General features: G+C 49.9%; 1 pseudogene; it reads right to left on the bottom strand.

Annotated features, from left to right (window-relative positions):
- Positions 1 to 10938: 10938 nt before the first annotated feature.
- Positions 10939 to 11747, bottom strand: LOC143389178 (monocyte to macrophage differentiation factor pseudogene; annotated as a pseudogene).
- Positions 11748 to 12623: the final 876 nt, after the last annotated feature.

Genomic DNA, 12623 nt, shown 5'->3' on the forward strand with positions numbered 1-12623 from the left:
GGTCAGAAGCCATGTGAATAATGGGGAGTTAGACCAGGAAACAAGAAAAGACCACTGACTCCAATTAAAGTCAAACTAAAGCAAGCTTATTATTTCCACTGGTGGGGCTGTCTCTCCCACCCAAAACTACGGGAATGAGACAGCAGCCATAGCTTTCCTGCAGCCCAGCTTTATAGCCCAGAAAGTTCCACAAAGGTGCGTTACAGATAACAGAACTCTGACAAGCATCACACTGTTGGTAGTTTACATTTTTGTTGGCCGCAACATCAGAATTTATGAAGGTCATTAGAGCCTCAGAGAGGGTCATTGTCTGGCCTGGGAAGGCCAAGATTTGTAAGGTGTCACTAAGTTTCAGAGAGGGCTGCTATCTGGTCAGAGAGCCAGCCATGGGTGAGTTCAAGGCACTGGCAGGCATTCCAAGCAGGTTCAGAATTTACAGTAATTTATACTAAAGCCAAAATTAGCTTTTCATGGCTTTGTGGCGAGATGGCTCCCAATTTTAAGAGAAAATCAGGTTTGGTCTATCACTGGGAGGGGAGGGTGGAACCATCAAGGGGGTCTCCTTGTTGACAGACTGCCAGGTCCTCTTCCTGGAGGGACCAGGATTGGGGGCTCCTCTTAATCCAGGCTGCTTGGGTGGCTGATCACACATCACCTCCCAGGTCCATGGGATATGATCACACCCTCCAGCGATAGGAGACAGAGGCCCATCTTACAGATGTGGAAACCGAGGCTCAATAACAGAAAGGAGCCTGGCTGGGTGGCAAATACCTGTCATCCCAGCATTTTGGGAGGCTGAGGGGGGAGGATTGAAAGTTGGAGGCCAGCCTCAGCAACTTAGAGAGGCCCTGAGCAACTCAGCGAGACCCTGGCTCTAAATAAAATATATAAAGGGCTGGAGATGGTGTTAGTGGGTAAGGGACACTGGGTTTGGTCCCAGGTGCCAAAACAACAAAAAAAGCCCTTCCTGTTCTGGGTTCCCACTCCCACTGAGACCCCTGAGAGTGGGCAGGAAGCTGGGATTGATGGGCCACCCAATCCCATGCTGGGAGGCACCCCAGAGCCTGGGCCCAGCTGTGACCACCTCAACCACTTCCGGGGACCAGCCACCCCCCCCTTCACCTAAACATCACAATCATTTTTCAGGCTCAAGCTGAAATGGCACCAAAAATGGGGGTGCTGTCATGGTCGCTAGATGGCATGTCGCTGCAATAAGATGTGACAAATCCCCTGCTCCTGCCTGGGTTGTGTCCTGCCCATCATGGATGGAGACACTGCCTGTCACTGGTCAAAACTTCCTTTGGGAGATGAATGTGGTCATCAGGCCCTTCAGCCACCCCACCTGCCCACCCAGGGGCACCTCTGCCCAGAGCCAGCTGGCCACCTCCCCAACACCTGTGGAGCAGGAATGAGAAGACCCCTCTGGTCACCAGGGCATCTCTGTCCCAACCCACAGCTGGAGCCTGCTGTCACTGCAGCCTCTGGCCTGTTCCTGGGAAAGGTTGGGGCCTGGGTCAGAGGTGGGGCCAGGGTGAAACCTGCCCTTAGAGGTCAGATCTAAAGACCACAACCTCCAAATACCCAGGACTCTAGTGAGGCCAGTTCCAAGCACCAAGGGAGGGGTGCGGACCAGGGCGCTCTGGGCTCTCATGGCCAGTTGGCTTCCATCTTTTGGGGGGTATCAGGGATTGAACCCAGGGTCACTCAACCTCTGAGCTGCATCCTCAGTCCTATTTTATATTCTATTTAGAGACAAGGTCTCCCTGAGTTGCTTAGGGCCTTCCTAAATTGTTGAGGCTGGCCTCCAATTGCAATCCTCCTGCCTCAGCCTCTGGAGGTGCTGGGATGACAGGCCGACCCCACTGCACACGACTTCTTGGAACTTTTGACGACCATGTGAGGCCCTGGGCAACTTAGAATTTTAGAACAGTTTTAGACTTGCAGAGCAGTGTGACAGTAGCAGTGCGTTCCTGTGTGTCACCCATCATGTTTTATAGTTGCACCATCACCACCTGCACCCACCACCTTCCGTTTTACCTGATGCCCCTTTTTCTGTCATAAAATCCCAGCCATGGACCTTGTTGTTTCATCACTAGAGGCTTCTCTGGGATGTAACCTTTTCTTCAATTTCCCTTGTTCTGGGTGACCTCAGCAGTTTGAGGGAGGACTTTTCAGGAACTGTGCTTATGTCCCTCAGCTGAGCTCATTGCCTGACTGGGACCCTGGGTGTGGGGAGTCCACCGTACCCTGTGTCTGTCAAGGCTCTTGCTGCGGACACTTCCAGTTGGCATTGACCAACACCTCCTGACTCGTTCGAGGGAACGCTTCACACCCACATAGTCCCTCCTCTCCTGTCTACCTGTGGAGGGCAGCATCATGGGCTTGGCTTCCTGGGCTACACATTTACCTCATTGACTTGGAGCCCACAGATGGCCGAGCCCAGCCCCCTGTGTTGACCAAGTTCCTGTGATGTCAGTGTGACTCACATCACTGCGCACTGGGTTAAAACCCAGAACGACTCTCTCTGGTTGCTCAGGTTGGTCCTGCTGGGCCATTGAGAGCCTTCTGTTGGCTCCTGGTCCCTTTAGCATATCCCCATCACTGACCATTTCAGGGTTAGAGGGCCACTGAGTGAGTGGGAGGGGGCAGTCCCTGACAGCTGGCCATACCAGAAGGTTCCTTCCCAATAGGCCGAGCACAGTGTGCATGAGCACACAGAGGCATCCCCCACATGGGCAGGACCTCAGCAGCCAGGGTGTGGGGACATGGGACAGAGTGGATGAGGAGATTATGGACAGAGGTGGAGGTAAAGCTTAGGATTCACCCTGGACCCCACTGTTCCCTGTGACAAGTGAGCTTGTCCCAGGGCCTGACCTCAGAGAAATCTCAACAGCACACAGTGGAAAACACAGAGGCACCCTTCCTGGGGATAGTGCCCAGAACCCACACCTTTGGCCTTGAGCCCAAGCCATGTTGGAAGAAATATGTATAACAATAGTAGATAATTAAGATATGGCCAACTGGGTATGGTGGCACACGCCTGTCATGCCAGTGGCTTGGAATTCTGAGGCAGGAGGATTGCAGTTTGAAGGCCAGCCTCTGCAACTCAGCAAGGCCCTGTTAAACTCAGTGAGACCCTGTCTCTGAATAAAAATGTCCTTGGGTTTAATCCTAGTTATTCCTTGCCCCTAAAAAAAAAAAAAGTTTAAAAGAGGGAGAGAGAGGGAGGAAGGGAGGGAGATGGAGGGGGAGGGGTGGTGTCCAAATAACATTTAAGACATTATTTGAAAGCACTTCAGGGGAGGGAGGATTCCAGCAAAACAATCCCCAAATAGTTATAATTTAAAACAAAAAACTCTTCAGACAGAACTAACCACACCGCAGAGCTCATGGGAGAGGGGAGGCCCGGCCCAGGTGGTGCACGCTGCCTTCATGGGGACGCAGTCTCCATGGAGAGCCTCCCAGGTCCCTTCATGGACTTGTCCTGCTGGTCATCCAGGATCTTGGCTGAGGATTTGGCGTCATGAACAGCTTGCTGGTCTCCTCCATGGGCTCTTGTTTGATGCTGTCCTTCCCGTTGATCTTGGCCAGCATGTTGGCTGGAGTCAATAGCTGCACCAAGAACCTGCAGTGGACAGTTGGGCCAGGAGTCCAGCCAGGCCCAGAGGTCCCCCCTCAGGTCCACGGGCAGCAGGACTCTGCCAGATGGACCCCCTGCAGGCTCTGGCTGGTTGTTGTGGAGCCAGCAAAGGAGAGAGCTTCCACAACTGGGAACATCACAGTCACAGCCCCATCAGGAAGGCCACCAGTGTGACATAAGTCCTGGTCCTCACATCTTAACCCTAGTCTAGAAATTCCTCAAGCCAGGCACAGTGGCTTCCCAAAGGCTCTGGAGGCTGAGACAGGAGGATGGCAATTTGGAGGCCAGCCTCAGCAATTTAGGGAGTCCTGAGCAACTCAGAGAGATCCTATCTCTAAATAAAATGCAAAAGAGGGCTGGGGACAGGATTCAGTGGTAGGGCACCTGCCTAGCACTTGCAAGTCCCTGGATTTGCTCCTTAGCCCAATGTCACAATAAATCAACAGAATCATGGCCCCATCCCTGTGGGTCTCCAGCTAAGAGAGGTTAAAATTCAGTGAAGCCACCACACAGGAGGCTTCAGTTGTAGGCTCAGCTGGAACCAAGGGACATGTGGGGGTAAGAAAATGGGTCACAGGGCCTCATGGACTGTAGGGGACTCCCTTCCTGGTCTGGAGAGCCCACTGTCCTCATGCATCTGGACAGGAGCAAGGGGCCAGGGGCCAGGGGAGAGGCTGTGCTGACGAGTCTCCCAGGGAGCCTAGGTTCTGGTTCTGTCCATCTCCTGTCCCAGAGGATGGTGACAGAGTTGGTGACCTCCTGCAGAGGGAGTGTCAGCGGCAGGACAAGGGGACCTCTCTCATCAATCTATCTTTCACAACCAACCTCAGACGCTCAGCAGTCTAAGCTAGGTAGCTTCTCTGGGATGTCCCAGGACTTGTCACACCTGGAAGCCCAGAGATAGCCTGAGCCCTGTGCAGCCTCCACCTGGGTCCAGGAGGCCACCGCCTCACCTCAGAGTGGTGCCAATCTTGGTGCCAATCTCCTCCAGGTGGTTTAGTGCCTTCTCACTGATGTGGATACCCTCCATCTGGGCTAGGATCTTAATCATCCTTCAGAGGAGAAAGAACATGATCAACAGTGACCGGGCCCCAGGCACAGTGGTGCATGCTTGTAATTTCAGCACAGGAGGATACGGCCCCCAAGAACCCCTATTTTATTGATTTTGTTTGGGGCTGGGAGGCTCCACCACAGAGCCCCAGATCCAGCCCTTTTAATTTTTGTTTAGAGACAGGATCTTGCTGGGTTGCTTAGGTCCTTGCTGAGGCTGGCCTCCAACTCGTGATCCTCCTGTCTCAGCCTCCTCAGCCTCCTCAGACTCTGAAATTACAGGTGTGTGCCACTGCTCCTGGATGGACAATGATATCTTAAATATGAGGCCAAAAACACAAAAGAAAAAGCAGATAAACTGCAATTCTTTGATTTTTGTATGTGGATGTGATGCTGGATGTGGAACCCAGGGCCTTGGGCACACTAGGCAAGCACTCTAACACTGAGCCACATATACCTCCAGGACAATCAACTGGAGCTTTAAATCAAAATTCAAATCTCGTTAATGTCAAAAACCCTGTTCAAACACTGAAAAGACAACTCAAAGAATAAAAAAAATACTCACAAATCACACACGTGGAAAAGGTCTAGTATCCTCAATATATAAAGAGCTCTTACAATTCAATAATAAAAAGATAACATAATAAAAAAGGGTCAAGGATAAAAACAGATATTTCTACAAAGATATACAAATAGCCAGTAAAACACAAAAAATGCAGTCTCACTGGCCCTTGGCAAATGCAAATCAAGTGATAGGCCACCCCACACCCACAAGGACATCTACGGTGGACAGTTAAAGATGTCAAGTGGCAGGTGGTAAAACCAAGACATCCAGACATTACTGGTAGAAGTGTGGCAATAAAGCCATCCTATTAGCAGTTCCTTGGAAGGTCAAAGGTGCCATGTGACACAGCAGCTCCACTCCTCCACACAGATCCAAAAGAAAAAAACCGCAGTCCCCACACATCTGCAACAGTATTACTCCCACAGCCAAACGCCCCGATGGGTTCGAGCTGATATGCCGCAGTCTGGCTGAGCACAAAATAACCGAGCCACCACACAGCCTTTTAGAGTCAAACAGCAACTTTTTATTCCCGAACTCTCACCGGCACTCTACACGCACGTTCTGGGAAAATACACTCCCTCCACCAGGCTCTGCATACCAATTCTCTCAGAACCCCTTGAGAACTCAATGGGAACTCAAGGAGTGGGCGCCTGAGGCAGCAGGATATGCCCTATTCCCAGCAGGATCCACCCTAAACCCGGAGCCACCCTAATCCAGCAGGATCCACCCTAAACCTGGAGCCACCCTAATCCCTGAGCAGGGTCACCTTTCAACCAAAAATGCCATGCGTTATTCCTACTTGGCTATGGCTCTCAGCACTGATGAGTGCACAGATCCATGAGCTGGTGAAGGCCCCACACAATGGGTGCTCCTCAGCCACAGGAGATTCAAGAGCCTGGAGGACAGGGGTGAAGCCTGTCAGTCACACCACTCACACAACCACATAAGGCTAAGGGACAGAAATCAGCCTTCCGCTGCCTGAGGTCGGGGTGATGGACAGGCCACAGCAGCAGAGGGGCTGTGGACAGCTGATGGGGACAGGGGTGGCAGCATTCTAAAACCGACTATGGTGACATTTTTGTGGTTTTGTGGACACACTAAGTGCTACTGGAATTTTCCAGGGTGTAGGAGCTGCATATCCAGAGGGCTGCTCTTCAAAGCCTCACTTGGGACTAGGCCACAGGCTCCCACTGGGACCAGGCCACACCACTGCCTATGGCCTGATGCCTATGACCTGGAGCTGGCCTGGCACAGTAGCTGCTGATCTTCCTCCTTAGCCCCACACAGAAGGAAATGAGGAGGTCAAGGCTGCTGTCCAGACTCATCATCTAAGATTTTTAAAAAGACTGGATACTGCACAGGCCCACGCCTGTCATCTCAGCAGCTTGGGAGGCTGAGGCAGGAGGATTGTAGCTGGAGGCCAGCCTCAGCAAAAGTGAGGTACTAAATAAGCAGCTCAGTGAGACACTGTCTCTAAATGCATTGGGTGGGGTTGGGCCTTGAAGCCAGGAGCTGCTTGGGTGGACACTTTCTGGCTCTGGCCTGGGAAGGTCCCCGAGTCAGGACATCCCCATGGGCTCTCAACACATCAAGATGTTCCACTGCCCCAGAGGGCCCATGTGGAAAGTCAGGAGAAGAAGCCCTCATCCAACACTGTACCTTCTCCCCCTGTCCCTCATGGGCCCCAGAGTCAGACGAGGGTCAGCAGGTCAGGGAGCTGGAAGGTCCCCTGGGGAGCAGCCTGTCAGCAGCAGGTCAGGAGTCACCCACAGTGTGCCCATGTCCCAGATACTCCTCCGCCCCCACCACAACCCCTTTTTGCCCAGAGCCCCAGCTCCTGACCCAGTCCAGACTTGGTCACAGCCCAGCCTGCTTCTGGGCTGCGTGCTCCCTGGACACCAGGTAACAGCCCCTGCTCCTGGGCTTGGGGGCAAGGTCACATCCCTCAGTGCTGCTCGACCATGACCCCGGGACTGGGCACCAGGGTCCTGTTCTGGAGACCACAGGGCTCCATCCCCACAGGCAGGTTCTCGGGTCAGAGCCACCTTCCCATGGAACTTTCTCTGGGGCTCAGGGTGGACAGAGCAGCACCCTCAGCCAGCCAGGCAGGACCCAGATAGGGGACCCAGTGAGGGGACCCAGTGATGGGGACCCAGTGAGGAGATCAAGTAAGGGGACCTGGAGAGGGGACTTCTACACTATCAGGTGGTGGCTGCAGAACCCCTGGTCCCCAATGCCACCCAGGGTGCCCTGAGCTCCCCCAGAAGCTGGACAGGCTGACACCATCTGCCCTCAAGGCTGCAGGAAGCACTTTCACCCTGATCTTGTTCGGTCACATCAGGGGACTTGGGGGGACCAAAGAATGCTGCCCATGAGCCTGTGCCATTCACTCGGATTTCATGGGCAAGGGAACAGCCAGTGGCAGGGACCCAGGGGTGGCCTGGTACTGTGTCCCCTAGCTCCTGAGCCAGGGCTTCTTCAATGAGAGCCACTGAATTTCCCACTGTCTGCCACTCAGCAGCCAGTATGGGGAACTGGGGGGTCACTTCTGGCTCTAGCCATCCTGAGACACTTGGACCACAGGGTTCTTTTCTAATTCCTACCCCAGCATGCATTCTCGAGGACTTGTCCCCATGGCCCTCAACTGCTGGGGTGGAAGTGGCCCTCCTGCCACCTGCGCTGAGCAGGCCCAGGCCCATCTCCTGTTGAACCAGAAAGACAGAAAACCCCGAGAGTGTGACTTAGTAAGGCCCTGAGCAACTCAGTTGAGACCGTGTCTCTGAACAAAATACAGAATAGGGCTGGGGACGGGGCTCAGGGGTCAAGAACCCCTGAGTTGAATCCCTTTCTTTTTACTCCTGATAAAGGAGCATCCAGGGGACTCACTGGAGCAGGGGGCCCAGGCTCTTTTAGGTGGTAATTTATGGGTGACACGAGGCCTTAGGCTATTTTTTTCGAGAAGCTGGATGATGCAGACTGATGGATGTCTCAAATTTCCACTGTGTTCCTGTTTCCTCTCTCCTATGTGGAAGAGGACAAATTTTATCTTTTCTTCTCAGGCACATTCATAGGGTTGATTTACCAGATGAACTGGCTCAAGGTGTCATTCCTGAGAAGGTTCCACCTTCTCAGAACTTCATTAATCCAAGGTGGAGGGGATGTGGTGAGTAATTATATATATATATATATATATATATATATATATATATATATATATATATAGAGAGAGAGAGAGAGAGAGAGAGAGAGAGAGAGAGAGAGAGAGAGAGGTTTGCAGAGCCAAGCTCCTGAGATTAAGGCCCCTTTAGAAAACAGAAAAATAGCCCTTGGAAGAAGTGACATTTTCATGATCTCCATAAAGCATTGACCCAGAAACCACCTCAGAGAATCAAAGAACCATCAAATTATACAAGGGGAAAAGATGGAGAGATTCTATGATGGATGGAGAGTGGTCTAGTGATGAAAAACTGAGCCACAGAGAGCTCAGAGGACTCACAGGGGTCACAGAGCGCCAAGGGACTCACAGTCACCCTGGCCCTCAGCCAGCACTGGACACAGGATGACTGTGAAGCCTCTTTCTGAACCTCAAGAGTTGATCTGGAAAACAGGGAAATGAGATTCATGGCATCTGCACACACAGGCACACAGCTGCGAGGAGCCACAGGTAAAATACTTCCCCAAGCCTGCAGCAGGGTACCTGGCTATGTAGCAGAAGACAGGTACAGAGCTAGTGTGAGTCAATCATAAAAACAGTGAATGAGTAAAAATATTATGAAAAAGAAAGAAAAAAGAAAACAAAATAATGTCCACTTTGACTTTTTTGGGAGGTGAGGGGGCAGCACTGGGAATTGAAACCAGGGGTGACTTACCCTTGAGCCCCATCCCCAGCCCCATTTTTTATTTTATTTGGAGACAGGATCTCCCTGAGCTGCTCAGGGCCTTGACTAAATTGATGAGGCTGGCGTCACCTTGTGATCCTCCTGACTTAGCCTCCTGAGTGGCTGGGATTACAGGCGTGCTCCACTGTGACTGGGTGGCCAATAGTCATCATGTGGCAGATGAGATGGCAGAAAAAATTTCTTTTTTTTTTTAATCCAAGTAACAATTTTATTCTAATCTACAGCACAATTTTTACATACATTTTAGTGGTTTTTGACAGTGTAACTTTTAAGCAGATTTTTAAATCAATCTATAAAAGTTCATTTGTTAAACATAAAATATACACAGTAAAACAACAGGCATCCAGATGTTCAGAATCATGCAGATAGAGGTGGTCTGGGTGGTGATGTCGCTGGGTACCTTGCCTAATTAAGAACTCATTGGCAAACATCAGTTCTATTCCCCTATAATTTAGCAAAATCATAGAGTTCTAAACATACACACAAAATAAACTCTCTTTTAAAGCTACATCAGTACAAAATTTGAATTAATAAGCTAATTATCAATTCAACAATTCCACTGAGCAAGTGCATTGCTAGAAAATAGGCAGTATTGGCACCCAAACTAAGGGCAAGGTTATTTCATTTCTTACAACACCAACAAGAGAGGTTAACCAACAAGGCAACTAACACATTAGCTGTAATACAACACACTGAGGAAAAACAAAAATAATATATAAATACTACTCCATTGAGCCAGGATATAACTCATGGACTACAGATACAAGTTTCTACCTGTCAAACAATGCTTTAAATATTTTTGTAGTTAAAAAAAAAAGTATATCGGGAGATGCAGAGGAAAGGCAGAAATGTGAATTTATAATCTGATTTCACAATTTAAAATGAATATCAAACTGATACTATAAGCTAAGTGACAGTGACCTAACCTGTTGGGCACAGAACAGGCAATACCACTCTTCACTGTAATTCATAATGCTCTTGAGAAGTTTTCAGCGGATGGCCAGCCCAACAATACTAGCATAATACACAGAATACTCATCCACTGTTGAAAGAGACCCTGAAGAAAACATGGCAAAGGCATAGAGAAAAGTTGGATCTTTTGAAAAAGTTAATGATATCAAAATGCTTTTCCATCACTGGTAAGCCAAACTGTGTCAAGTGTATGGCCCAAAGCAGTACTGAATTCAGAGTCAGAGGTTGGCAGAAAAGTTTGGAAAACTGCAGTTTTTAAAAATTGGCAATTTTTCCACACTTCATAAAACTATCAGAAGAGGTATAATGTTTGTTCATTTGTGGAATGTTGACTGCTTGCAGCAAAAATTCACAACATGAATGAGGAGCCGCAGAGATGCAGGTCAATGAAATATTTTTAAAAAATTTACAAAAAACTAAAGTTTCTATTTAAAAAATATCCATGTTATGCCAAGATGAAACATGGTAAAAAGTAGTGTAAGTTCTGTTCATGATTCTTTACACAGTGAATGGGAAAGTGATAGAAAGAACATTTTTTCTTAAAAAGGAAGTTTTGTTATTGCACTGACTTTTATAACGTGACCTACTAATTTAGAAAAATCATGTAGTAAAATCTGTAAAATTAAAATACAAAATTCTGGTTTGTAAACATCAGTTGGCCAAAGTCTCTCCAGAGTCCTTCATGATAGTGGAATGGAATGAATAATGAACTCACTGCCTTATTTGTTTGCTGTGATGGGGGAAATCCAGAACACAGCTTTTAACCTTTCACAGTAATTGTATTCAAAGGATATAAAGAAAGTCAGTGCATTGCTTTTTTTTTCCCTGTGCAATTTTCAGCTCTTACCCCACTCCCAAGTGCCACAGTTGAGATAATACTGTTTGGAGACCTAGTCCAGACTGGTCATAAATGTCGAATAAAGTCTGTAGGACTTCGGTATAAGTATTTCCAAATGGCGTAGTAGTGCACGGCAGCTGCTGTGGCCACAAAGAGGTGCCAGATGGCGTGGGCAAAGGGAATGATGCCATCACTCTTGAAGAACACAACTCCCAAGCAATAAATTAAGCCCCCATAGGCAAGTTCCTGAAGTCCGCCGGTGTTATTCATTGACGTCACCACCAAGGCAGGAGAAAATCCCATTGTGAGATAGAAAAAGAGCTCAACCACTTTGTACTTTTCATGATAGAGAAATACATAAATGGTTCCTCCAGCTGCCATGAGCCAGATAAACCAACGCATATGAGATGCCAGGGGTCCAAGTTCATGGAGATTTAACCATGGAGTATAAGATGCTGCAATGAAGAAATAAATAACCATTCTATCACACATGTGAAAACAATGCTCCACTGTTCTTAAGTGACTCTTTTTCCATGATACAATGTGAAATACTGTGGAAACGATGAAGAGGGCACAAAGGCCCATCCCATAAATCCATGCTTTTATCTTTTCCCAGCAGTCATCAGACAGCCGATGGAGGAGGGCACTGCCCACAATGGCCAGAACAATGAGGAATGCATGTGTGTAACAGTTAGCAGCATGTTCATAGCAAGTTGGTTTGTAGCGGCCATTGGCTGGAGCCCGATGGTTCATGAAATGCTGGAATCGATTCTTGAACCGCATTGATCCTCCGCTCCTCCTCGGGGGCCAGGAGCTCCATCTCGTCATCACCGGCGGCAGGGCGCGCGGCCCTCATGGGCTTGGGCTGCTCCAGAGGCCGCCTGCGTGCCCGGTGGAGCCGCTGGGCCGGAGTGGGCCACGCTGGGGGTCGGGACAGGGCCCGGGCCAGATCGGGCGGCTGGGGGCGTGAGGGAGGCCGCTTAAACGGCCCCTGCGCCTCCCGCCTCCCGCCTCCCCAGGTCCTCCGCCCCCGGGTGCCCGCACCCCGCCCCCAGAAAAAATTTCTTAATCACACAACTCCCAGGAGTAATAAGAAAAGAAAGAGCTACCTCATGAAGGGAGCTACATCCATGCCCTCTACGAGGTGTCCCTTTGTACTACACGATGTTATCCTGAGTGTCCCATATGGCATCGACAGTGCAGAGGGCAAGGAAAGAGGGACACAGAGGTCACACCACCTGCCCGGTGCAACAGTGCTGAGGACAGGGCTCAGGAAAGACTCCCCTTGATCTGCTTGATGCCCTTGGCTGTCTTGAGCCCTATTATCAAGTGGCTGATGGTCTTGCTGTAGCCACCCATGGGGTTCTCGGTCCCACATGGCGTCAGCTCCGTCACCTCCCCTCATAGACCTGCTTGGCCTCCTTTATCCGCAGCTCTGGGAGGGATGGCCGATGGGGACACAGTGAGAAATGGGACCATCCTTCTCTTCACATCCATCTCCTCCCCACCAACAACCTTCGTACCTAAAACTGCCACAGCACAAGAACTGACAAGTCACCTTACAGTACAACCCAGTGACACCATCATGGCTGGAGAGCAACACTGCAGGGAGCGGTGGCCAATGCCTTTCATCCCAGCTCAGGATGGCGAGGCAGGAGG

This window comes from Callospermophilus lateralis, unplaced genomic scaffold (assembly GCF_048772815.1).
Source record: "Callospermophilus lateralis isolate mCalLat2 unplaced genomic scaffold, mCalLat2.hap1 Scaffold_44, whole genome shotgun sequence".
Classification (NCBI taxonomy): Eukaryota; Metazoa; Chordata; class Mammalia; order Rodentia; family Sciuridae; genus Callospermophilus; species Callospermophilus lateralis.